Here is a 12,500-nt window from a genome sequence, read left to right on the forward strand (position 1 = left end):
CTTTCCTCCCAATCCCCAGTATCTTCCACAACCTCAGTACAATACTCAAAGAATATACAATTATGGTCACTCACTGTGAGATTGTCAACAACTCTCCAGTCACAAACGTGCGGTGCCGAGCTCTGAGTTGCCAAAGTCACATCAATATTGGAAACAGCACCCGCCCTCCCTGAAAAGGTAGGTGGGTGTCCAGGTTGATTCATCACATCAAGATGCATTTGCATAATCAAGTTCTCGAGCTCGACACCCCGCTCATCCTGCTCCGCACTGTGCCACAGAGGAGACTTGGCGTTCGCATCCATACAGACTATTACAGACTTGCCTTGTAAAGTTCTGAGTATCCAGTCCAACTGATCCAAAAATCCAGTTATATGCTGCCGAAATTGACAGTATACATTAACAATGAAAACTAAATTCGTCAACAAATTAAGTTGCACCACAATCACATGTTCATTACAAAATTGTGTTAAAACAGTGGTCTTGATCAGTTTATTCAGCACTACAACAGCAGTCATAGGATTCTCCCCTGAGGAAACCACTTGCGCGGACGCAGGAAATCCGGGAATCCGACCAGCACAGGAGGCCGGCTCTTGGATCACAAGAATATCCAGTAACTCTTCCTCCGCTATCTTTCTCAGCTCTTGCGCAACCAGATGGCTGCGCATAGCATTAATCTGCAGCAACCTGAATCGCCCCATTAGCCAGGGGGATAGAAAACATGAAGGCGGCTAGCAGGCCAAGGCTTCAAAAAATCCGAGACATTTCGTCCATACATCTTGACCATATCTCTGTAAATTTTTTCTATATCAAATTTCCGGCCCCTTCTAGCAAACACCTTCTCCACCAAAAGTTTTAGATCATCAGGTTGCGTTGGAATATTAGCAGCATGCAAATGAATGCAGTCAACATCCTCCAAGGCTGGGTAAGTAATATCTTCCCCACCCCTATGCTCGGTTCTAACAAGCTGCCTCAGTGCAACAGTTAACAATGCAGGCTCTTCAAGCCTTGACAATCGCAACTTGAGGTCGAAATTATCATAGGTGTCACCTGGACCAACTGCATTGTAAGATACACCGCCACCATCACTATTTACACATTTTACATCGGTAACATTCACAATATTTACATCTGAACCTTCACTACCACCACCACCTCCAACTTCAATAGGGACTAACGACACACCATGTCGGTCTTGATTTGAGAAATCTTGGATCACAGACTCCTCCACACTGGCACTCAATGGCCGACAAGTTAGCCGACCCATAGCTGCCTCCAAGTCGACCTCCGTCTGGACGCCGACCTCCACCATCAGACTGCCCGTGGAACTCCGAACGTCGTCGGAGCAGAGTAAAGAACCTGTGGACAGAGCCTTATAAATTAACCTACCCCTCTCTGCGTCCCTCTTTTCTTTACTAGGTGATTTTTTCTTAGGCGCCTTACGGGTCGCCATAATCTGTCCTCTGTACAATCCTGTCTAAGAACATTCGGTAGGTGGGGCAATCCTTCGGTCCTCCACACTTCCTACCACGTTTCTTACATGGTATGCACACAGGAGGTCTGTCCTTGTTAGGGCAGTCCCTCCTTTCATGCCCCACCAGCCCGCAGTGAGCACATACAGACTGATCTTCACTACAATATTTGTTTGTATGATTTAAGTCTTGGCACTTGGTGCATCGTGGAACCGCCAAGTAATCCTTAATGTTTAGTGCAGAGTATCCTACATATAACCTCCCAATTCTTGTTAATGGCTTCCAAAGTTCAGGTGAAACCTCCACCACATGATGCACAGTCAGCTTCTCCCTCGGCCCTACTTTAAATCGCAATCTGAACTGACTGTCAAACTCCTCCCTCGTCATAGACACATCAAAATTCTGTGTATATATCGCATCCAACAGGCTGTCCGCATTCATATGAGTAGGAACATCATACAGGCACATTAAAGGCCTGCGTTTCCTTGGCGGTTCACACTTAACCTTCTCCATCAATTCCTGATTTGCCATTATTCTTTGACTATCTTCTTGTGTAGCTGTCTCAACAATTAGTACATTTTTTGCAGTCCTGACCGTGTTAATTTTAATTTTGTCACGTTTGGGATTAATGCATTTTTCGAAAGCAGTCTTAACAGCACGTATATCCTCGCCTGCCTTTGGTTTAATAAATACAGTCGGGTATGTCTTTTTAATATTGTGCTCAATTGTTTCCCTTGCCGACGGTGCTTTAGCCGCAGGGGCACTCGCAACCGCGGCATAAGACCGTGCCACTGCGGGCTGACCTCTGAGACGCTCATTCTCTTTCTCTAGTTCCAACAACCGACCCTCAAGTTGTGAGTGGGCCATCGCCCATCGAGCTACACAGTCCCTAATATGATTAATCGCGTAGTTGCTGATCTTACCGTTTTTAACACTAGAATCCAGCAACTTCAAAAAGCGCGTGTGTCGCTCAGCGACAGTCAAATTCTCCTCCATCATCGAATCGCCCTCGAGCGCATTATCACTCTCTACATTTTCAGCCATATTGACGAATTAGAGAGTGAAAAATGGAGGCCCGTCTCTTTCCCCGGACCGGCCTCTCTGGCATGGGGGGAGGCTAAATGCAGCTCGCTCACCGGTCCCGCCCCTTGACCAAGAGCTTTCCACAACAGAGCTGCTAGGTTTAGCACGCCGTGGGTACAGCGCACTAGTCCTCTTCGACGGCTGCACCATCGAGGTTTTCACCCGCTCCCTTGCCGACGAATGCCACCCGCATTCCGGGAGAGCGGATTCACCCTCCGTCCTTCGCCCCCTACTAGGCCGAGTTCCCACCAAAGGCTAAAGACCCGGTCCTACTCAGGTGCCGGGCCGGTCCCCCAGACATTCAGGGGTTTGGACCCATCTAACCTAACCGGGGACATGTCACCACGCCCCGGCTTGGCGGATCATGCCCCGGATATCCAGGGGCAAGGCGGGTGACCTTCGCCGACTTGGGCCAGGTTCCCGCCGCGAAGAGTGCAGCCGCCGGAACCGGTGTGCAAGATGTTCAGCACACCGTCGCCCCCCTGCCCTTTAGTCGCCCGAAGGCTTAACAGCTCCACCACGAGAAGGCGGGCAGGGGCACTTGGGAAGGAGAGGCTGGCTGGTCGAGACGCATCCTTCCCCCGCTGCCTATTCCCAACCATGGACCTACGCAATTTGCAGGCCCACAGCATGAGACAGCCGGAGCTAGTAGATAGGGACAGCGGGAATCTCGTTAATCCATTCATGCGCGTCACTAATTAGATGACGAGGCATTTGGCTACCTTAAGAGAGTCATAGTTACTCCCGCCGTTTACCCGCGCTTGCTTGAATTTCTTCACGTTGACATTCAGAGCACTGGGCAGAAATCACATTGCGTCAACACCCGCTAGGGCCATCGCAATGCTTTGTTTTAATTAGACAGTCGGATTCCCCCAGTCCGTGCCAGTTCTGAGTTGATCGTTGAATGGCGGCCGAAGAGAATCCGCGCACCCGCGCGCCCCCGGAGGAGCACGCTAAGGCGGACGCGGCCTCGCAGCAAGGAAGATCCGTGGGAGGCCAAGGCACGGGACCGAGCTCGGATCCTGCACGCAGGTTGAAGCACCGGGGCGCGAACGCCGCGCAGGCGCGCGCATCCTGCACCGCCGGCCAGCACGAGGCCAACCAACGGCGAGAGCAGACCACGCCCGCGCTAAACGCCCGCACTTACCGGCACCCCTACGGCACTCACCTCGCCCAGGCCCGGCACGTTAGCGCTGACCCACTTCCCGACCAAGCCCGACACGCCCCGATCCTCAGAGCCAATCCTTATCCCGAAGTTACGGATCCAATTTGCCGACTTCCCTTACCTACATTATTCTATCGACTAGAGGCTCTTCACCTTGGAGACCTGCTGCGGATATGGGTACGAACCGGCGCGACACCTCCACGTGGCCCTCTCCCGGATTTTCAAGGTCCGAGGGGAAGATCGGGACACCGCCGCAACTGCGGTGCTCTTCGCGTTCCAAACCCTATCTCCCTGCTAGAGGATTCCAGGGAACTCGAACGCTCATGCAGAAAAGAAAACTCTTCCCCGATCTCCCGACGGCGTCTCCGGGTCCTTTTGGGTTACCCCGACGAGCATCTCTAAAAGAGGGGCCCGACTTATATCGGTTCCGCTGCCGGGTTCCGGAATAGGAACCGGATTCCCTTTCGCCCAACGGGGGCCAGCACAAAGTGCATCATGCTATGACGGCCCCCATCAACATCGGATTTCTCCTAGGGCTTAGGATCGACTGACTCGTGTGCAACGGCTGTTCACACGAAACCCTTCTCCGCGTCAGCCCTCCAGGGCCTCGCTGGAGTATTTGCTACTACCACCAAGATCTGCACCGACGGCGGCTCCAGGCAGGCTCACGCCCAGACCCTTCTGCGCCCACCGCCGCGACCCTCCTACTCGTCAGGGCTTCGCGGCCGGCCGCGAGGACCGGCCATGACTGCCAGACTGACGGCCGAGTATAGGCACGACGCTTCAGCGCCATCCATTTTCAGGGCTAGTTGCTTCGGCAGGTGAGTTGTTACACACTCCTTAGCGGATTCCGACTTCCATGGCCACCGTCCTGCTGTCTTAAGCAACCAACGCCTTTCATGGTTTCCCATGAGCGTCGATTCGGGCGCCTTAACTCGGCGTTTGGTTCATCCCACAGCGCCAGTTCTGCTTACCAAAAGTGGCCCACTTGGCACTCCGATCCGAGTCGTTTGCTCGCGGCTTCAGCATATCAAGCAAGCCGGAGATCTCACCCATTTAAAGTTTGAGAATAGGTTGAGGTCGTTTCGGCCCCAAGGCCTCTAATCATTCGCTTTACCGGATGAGACTCGTACGAGCACCAGCTATCCTGAGGGAAACTTCGGAGGGAACCAGCTACTAGATGGTTCGATTAGTCTTTCGCCCCTATACCCAGCTCCGACGATCGATTTGCACGTCAGAATCGCTACGGACCTCCATCAGGGTTTCCCCTGACTTCGTCCTGGCCAGGCATAGTTCACCATCTTTCGGGTCCCAACGTGTACGCTCTAGGTGCGCCTCACCTCGCAATGAGGACGAGACGCCCCGGGAGTGCGGAGGCCGCCGCCCCGTGAAGGGCGGGGAAGCCCCATCCTCCCTCGGCCCGCGCAAGGCGAGACCTTCACTTTCATTACGCCTTTAGGTTTCGTACAGCCCAATGACTCGCGCACATGTTAGACTCCTTGGTCCGTGTTTCAAGACGGGTCGTGAAATTGTCCAAAGCTGAAGCGCCGCTGACGGGAGCGATTATTCCGCCCGAGAGCATCCCGAGCCAACAGCGGCGCGGGTCCGGGGCCGGGCCAGGTAGGTCCGTCATCCGGGAAGAACCGCGCGCGCTTGCCGGGAGCCCGAGCGCCCAAAGGGGCGAATCGACTCCTCCAGATATACCGCCGAGCAGCCAGCCAGGACACCGGGGCTCTGCCCAACAGACGCGAACCGAGGCCCGCGGAAGGACAGGCTGCGCACCCGGGCCGTAGGCCGGCACCCAGCGGGTCGCGACGTCCTACTAGGGGAGAAGTGCGGCCCACCGCACACCGGAACGGCCCCACCCCGCGGCGAGTGGAAAGGCAACCGGACACGACCCCGCCGCGGATTGCTCCGCGCGGGCGGCCGGCCCCATCTGCCGAGGGCGGGGGCCAGTGGCCGGATGGGCGTGAATCTCACCCGTTCGACCTTTCGGACTTCTCACGTTTACCCCAGAACGGTTTCACGTACTTTTGAACTCTCTCTTCAAAGTTCTTTTCAACTTTCCCTCACGGTACTTGTTCGCTATCGGTCTCGTGGTCATATTTAGTCTCAGATGGAGTTTACCACCCACTTGGAGCTGCACTCTCAAGCAACCCGACTCGAAGGAGAGGTCCCGCCGACGCTCGCACCGGCCGCTACGGGCCTGGCACCCTCTACGGGCCGTGGCCTCATTCAAGTTGGACTTGGGCTCGGCGCGAGGCGTCGGGGTAGTGGACCCTCCCAAACACCACATGCCACGACAGGCGGCAGCCTGCGGGGTTCGGTGCTGGACTCTTCCCTGTTCGCTCGCCGCTACTGGGGGAATCCTTGTTAGTTTCTTTTCCTCCGCTTAGTAATATGCTTAAATTCAGCGGGTAGTCTCGCCTGCTCTGAGGTCGTTGTACGAGGTGTCGCACGCCACACCGCCAGCCGGCTGTGCACGCTACCGAGAAAGTACCGGTATGCGAACCGCCAGGCGACGGGCGCGCATCGCACGTTTAAGGAGACGCGGCCGGCCACACAGGCGACCACGACACTCCCACGTCTCCGAAGCGGGACAAACGCCGCGCGCTTCAGTATACGTAGCCGACCCTCAGCCAGACGTGGCCCGGGAACGGAATCCATGGACCGCAATGTGCGTTCGAAACGTCGATGTTCATGTGTCCTGCAGTTCACATGTCGACGCGCAATTTGCTGCGTTCTTCATCGACCCACGAGCCGAGTGATCCACCGTCCTGGGTGATCTTTTCCTTTTCAGTCTCCCACTGTCTCTTTCAAGACAGTAGCATTTGCGGGACTGAGGCGTCTGACGGCCCCTGTTCCACTATTTTTTTTGTGTCCAACGGCCTCACAGCCGATGGGCGTCGTACGGCTCCACACCGGAGCGGACAGGCACTCGGGCGAACGTCATTCAAAACCGGCGCCAGGCGCCAGGTACCGCAGGCCAGCCGCTCCAGAGCTTCAGCGCTCGTACCACACAACAACAACACTTCCGCTAGTTTTGAGAGGCACGCGTGGTTCCGCACGCGGCGCACGGCCACTGCCGTACAGGTAGCGTGTTGCGCGACACGACACGCACATCGAAAGACATGCAGTCTAGTCGGTAATGATCCTTCCGCAGGTTCACCTACGGAAACCTTGTTACGACTTTTACTTCCTCTAAATGATCAAGTTTGGTCATCTTTCCGGTAGCATCGGCAACGACAGAGTCGATGCCGCGTACCAGTCCGAAGACCTCACTAAATCATTCAATCGGTAGTAGCGACGGGCGGTGTGTACAAAGGGCAGGGACGTAATCAACGCGAGCTTATGACTCGCGCTTACTGGGAATTCCTCGTTCATGGGGAACAATTGCAAGCCCCAATCCCTAGCACGAAGGAGGTTCAGCGGGTTACCCCGACCTTTCGGCCTAGGAAGACACGCTGATTCCTTCAGTGTAGCGCGCGTGCGGCCCAGAACATCTAAGGGCATCACAGACCTGTTATTGCTCAATCTCGTGCGGCTAGAAGCCGCCTGTCCCTCTAAGAAGAAAAGTAATCGCTGACAGCACGAAGGATGTCACGCGACTAGTTAGCAGGCTAGAGTCTCGTTCGTTATCGGAATTAACCAGACAAATCGCTCCACCAACTAAGAACGGCCATGCACCACCACCCACCGAATCAAGAAAGAGCTATCAATCTGTCAATCCTTCCGGTGTCCGGGCCTGGTGAGGTTTCCCGTGTTGAGTCAAATTAAGCCGCAGGCTCCACTCCTGGTGGTGCCCTTCCGTCAATTCCTTTAAGTTTCAGCTTTGCAACCATACTTCCCCCGGAACCCAAAAGCTTTGGTTTCCCGGAGGCTGCCCGCCGAGTCATCGGAGGAACTGCGGCGGATCGCTGGCTGGCATCGTTTATGGTTAGAACTAGGGCGGTATCTGATCGCCTTCGAACCTCTAACTTTCGTTCTTGATTAATGAAAACATACTTGGCAAATGCTTTCGCTTCTGTTCGTCTTGCGACGATCCAAGAATTTCACCTCTAACGTCGCAATACGAATGCCCCCGCCTGTCCCTATTAATCATTACCTCGGGTTCCGAAAACCAACAAAATAGAACCGAGGTCCTATTCCATTATTCCATGCACACAGTATTCAGGCGGGCTTGCCTGCTTTAAGCACTCTAATTTGTTCAAAGTAAACGTGCCGGCCCACCGAGACACTCAACAAAGAGCACCCTGGTAGGATTTAAACGGGGTCCGCCTCGGGACGCGAAAGCACCCCTTCGGCTCGCCCCACCGGCAGGACGTCCCACGATACATGCCAGTTAAACACCGACGGGCGGTGAACCAACAGCGTGGGACACAAATCCAACTACGAGCTTTTTAACCGCAACAACTTTAATATACGCTATTGGAGCTGGAATTACCGCGGCTGCTGGCACCAGACTTGCCCTCCAATAGATACTCGTTAAAGGATTTAAAGTGTACTCATTCCGATTACGGGGCCTCGGATGAGTCCCGTATCGTTATTTTTCGTCACTACCTCCCCGTGCCGGGAGTGGGTAATTTGCGCGCCTGCTGCCTTCCTTGGATGTGGTAGCCGTTTCTCAGGCTCCCTCTCCGGAATCGAACCCTGATTCCCCGTTACCCGTTACAACCATGGTAGGCGCAGAACCTACCATCGACAGTTGATAAGGCAGACATTTGAAAGATGCGTCGCCGGTACGAGGACCGTGCGATCAGCCCAAAGTTATTCAGAGTCACCAAGGCAAACGGACCAGACAAGCCAATCCGATTGGTTTTGATCTAATAAAAGCGTCCCTTCCATCTCTGGTCGGGACTCTGTTTGCATGTATTAGCTCTAGAATTACCACAGTTATCCAAGTAACGTGGGTACGATCTAAGGAACCATAACTGATTTAATGAGCCATTCGCGGTTTCACCTTAATGCGGCTTGTACTGAGACATGCATGGCTTAATCTTTGAGACAAGCATATGACTACTGGCAGGATCAACCAGGGAGCTGCGTCAAGTAGAGCTGAGCAGCCGGCCGCCCGGGAGTGTGTCCCGGGGGCCCGCGCGAACACGCAAGCGTCCGCTCAATTATTCTGCAAACAGGAGGAGGCCGAGCTCCCCTGCACGATACACCTCGAAACCCTCTCAGGTCCCGGCGGCGCGCAGCGCCGTCCTAGGTACTTGGTCGGTTTCGAGAGAGGCGCAATCGCCCGGAGTTAGGCGAGTAGACGGTTTTAGTGCGAACACCCTTGCTCCCAACTGAGCTTGCCGCTGCCGACAGAGGCCCGGGAGCGTGCTGTCGTGGCATTGCCGGCGGGAGACAACACGCGCCACCTATGGTGACCGGCAGCTCCAACGCCAGCGCCACACAAGGGCAAAGCCCCACTTGGGTGCAGAAGCGAACTCTCCCAGCACAGCGCACGCGCCAACACGTCCGCACAACTGCGATACAAACCACCTGCGAGAACCGCTGGGGCGACCGAGCAGCAGACGGCGTCGCGGCGCCGAGTGCCAGGCGGCGGCGCATCCTCAACGCACACAGTCCTCAATCAGACCAGCACACTGCAGATGTCCACCGCGCTTCGCACCGGGCTCGGCTGAACCAACTTTGGCCGCCAGGCGCCGCGTGCAGGGTGCGCCGCAGCGTAGCTGCGCCGCCTGCCGGGCCCGTCGGCTGGCGCTCCTGCCACTCGGCGCCCCCCACCAGCCGCCTGTTGCGCGTGCGCCCACGCAGCGCGCGGCCAACACGCCGGGCGGCCCCCCTTCACCGGCCGGGAACAGTCCCACCAAGCCACCGCCGCGTATCGCTTCATACCCACATGGGCCTAGTCACGCGTGTGGATGTGGCGGGTACCGCTGAAACAACCGGTTAATAGCTGTACCGATCGTCGCCATCACAGATTCACCTCCAGCGTGAACAACCGCTCAACAACGGATTTCCAGTTCATTTGCGTATCTTGGGCAGTAAACGTAGATGTCCACCTACATTTGCGAATTCAACAATTCTTGCATGCCAGGATGTCATGTGTCACGACACGCTACATCAGACCACATACACACTGCGACATGTGCAGAAGAGAACACGTGGAAGGTGGCCCGCGCACGTATGCGATGTACCTTCCGCGATCCACTGTCAACCGGCATCTGCGGCATGTCCCAGATATGGAACGCGGTCCACCAGGGTAGCACTTTGTGTGAGGCAATACGACAAAGTCGGAATACACGCGTCACTACATCAGACGGCTCACGCTGACCTGACCTGACCTGACTCACCGCACCACCACCCCCAGCGACCCAGGGTGACATACAATGCGTTCGTACGTTCCTCCCACACGCCTCTACGGCGTACCACAGTGCAACCTAGCTGTTATTGGGAGACGAGACAAGTAGCATCAAGCACAACATATGGAAATTGAGATTCGACACCGTTGGGCACAGCCAGCGTACGGTCACACGTATCACACTACTTCACTCTGTACGTAACGACCGATGATCGGTACAGCGTGTGGGTTACGCGTACGACATCAGCGGACAATGGACACAGACCATACCACGACGTACACTGAGGGCGTCGACATCTGAATGCAACTGAACAGCTGCGAGGCTCATTTAACACTCAAACGCCAGACCGACCAGCTTGAGAGGACAGAGACACAAAGAGGGGGACAGAGGGGGACAGAGGGGGGGGAGGGGGGGGGGTCGGCGATATAGTCCTATTGCAGTACAATTGACAGTGGATAGCAGGAATATGTGGAAAGTAAGCAACACTCGCAAGACATCTACATGAGGATAACAACGACACCAGAGATTCCGAGCAGTGAACTATGTTAGGCAAAGGGACAACGTGGGTTAGGTTAAGGGACAACGTGGGTTAGGTTAAGGGACAACGTGGGTTAGGTTAAGGGACAACGTGGGTTAGGTTAAGGGACAACGTGGGTTAGGTTAAGGGACAACGTGGGTTAGGTTAAGGGACAACGTGGGTTAGGTTAAGGGACAACGTGGGTTAGGTTAAGGGACAACGTGGGTTAGGTTAAGGGACAACGTGGGTTAGGTTAAGGGACAACGTGGGTTAGGTTAAGGGACAACGTGGGTTAGGTTAAGGGACAACGTGGGTTAGGTTAAGGGACAACGTGGGTTAGGTTAAGGGACAACGTGGGTTAGGTTAAGGGACAACGTGGGTTAGGTTAAGGGACAACGTGGGTTAGGTTAAGGGACAACTTGAGTTAGGTTAAGGGACAACTTGAGTTAGGTTAAGGGACAACTTGAGTTAGGTTAAGGGACAACTTGAGTTAGGTTAAGGGACAACTTGAGTTAGGTTAAGGGACAACTTGAGTTAGGTTAAGGGACAACTTGAGTTAGGTTAAGGGACAAATTGAGTTAGGTTAAGGGACAAATTGAGTTAGGTTAAGGGACAAATTGAGTTAGGTTAAGGGACAAATTGAGTTAGGTTAAGGGACAAATTGAGTTAGGTTAAGGGACAACTTGAGTTAGGTTAAGGGACAAATTGAGTTAGGTTAAGGGACAACTTGAGTTAGGTTAAGGGACAACTTGAGTTAGGTTAAGGGACAACTTGAGTTAGGTTAAGGGACAACTTGAGTTAGGTTAAGGGACAAATTGAGTTAGGTTAAGGGACAAATTGAGTTAGGTTAAGGGACAAATTGAGTTAGGTTAAGGGACAAATTGAGTTAGGTTAAGGGACAACTTGAGTTAGGTTAAGGGACAACTTGAGTTAGGTTAAGGGACAACTTGAGTTAGGTTAAGGGACAACTTGAGTTAGGTTAAGGGACAACTTGAGTTAGGTTAAGGGACAACTTGAGTTAGGTTAAGGGACAACTTGAGTTAGGTTAAGGGACAAATTGAGTTAGGTTAAGGGACAAATTGAGTTAGGTTAAGGGACAAATTGAGTTAGGTTAAGGGACAACTTGAGTTAGGTTAAGGGACAAATTGAGTTAGGTTAAGGGACAACTTGAGTTAGGTTAAGGGACAACTTGAGTTAGGTTAAGGGACAACTTGAGTTAGGTTAAGGGACAACTTGAGTTAGGTTAAGGGACAACTTGAGTTAGGTTAAGGGACAACTTGAGTTAGGTTAAGGGACAACTTGAGTTAGGTTAAGGGACAACTTGAGTTAGGTTAAGGGACAACTTGAGTTAGGTTAAGGGACAAATTGAGTTAGGTTAAGGGACAAATTGAGTTAGGTTAAGGGACAAATTGAGTTAGGTTAAGGGACAAATTGAGTTAGGTTAAGGGACAACTTGAGTTAGGTTAAGGGACAACTTGAGTTAGGTTAAGGGACAACTTGAGTTAGGTTAAGGGACAACTTGAGTTAGGTTAAGGGACAACTTGAGTTAGGTTAAGGGACAAATTGAGTTAGGTTAAGGGACAAATTGAGTTAGGTTAAGGGACAACTTGAGTTAGGTTAAGGGACAAATTGAGTTAGGTTAAGGGACAAATTGAGTTAGGTTAAGCGATAATCTGGTACAGCCACAGTTAGGTTAAGCGATAATCTGGTACAGCCACAGTTAGGTTAAGCGATAATCTGGTACAGCCACAGTTAGGTTAAGCGATAATCTGGTACAGCCACAGTTAGGTTAAGCGATAAACTGGTACAGCCACAGTTAGGTTAAGCGATAAACTGGTACAGCCACAGTTAGGTTAAGCGATAAACTGGTACAGCCACAGTTAGGTTAAGCGATAAACTGGTACAGCCACAGTTAGGTTAAGCGATAAACTGGTACAGCCACAGTTAGGTTA

At 53.3% G+C, this 12,500-nt stretch overlaps 2 non-coding genes and 1 pseudogene across 2 annotated transcripts; all 3 read right to left on the minus strand.

The window, feature by feature from the left end:
- Nucleotides 1-3,177: 3,177 nt before the first annotated feature.
- On the minus strand, nucleotides 3,178-6,158 carry LOC126327978 (large subunit ribosomal RNA; annotated as a pseudogene).
- Nucleotides 6,159-6,346: 188 nt separating this feature from the next.
- Nucleotides 6,347-6,501, minus strand: LOC126327980 (5.8S ribosomal RNA). Its single transcript, XR_007561592.1, has one exon. It is a non-coding gene; the product is annotated as a 5.8S ribosomal RNA (ribosomal RNA).
- A 362-nt stretch (nucleotides 6,502-6,863) lies between these two features.
- LOC126327970 (small subunit ribosomal RNA) lies at nucleotides 6,864-8,756 on the minus strand. Its single transcript, XR_007561584.1, has one exon. It is a non-coding gene; the product is annotated as a small subunit ribosomal RNA (ribosomal RNA).
- Between the last annotated feature and the right edge of the window lie 3,744 nt (nucleotides 8,757-12,500).

Source organism: Schistocerca gregaria, unplaced genomic scaffold (assembly GCF_023897955.1).
Source record: "Schistocerca gregaria isolate iqSchGreg1 unplaced genomic scaffold, iqSchGreg1.2 ptg001075l, whole genome shotgun sequence".
NCBI lineage: Eukaryota > Metazoa > Arthropoda > Insecta > Orthoptera > Acrididae > Schistocerca > Schistocerca gregaria.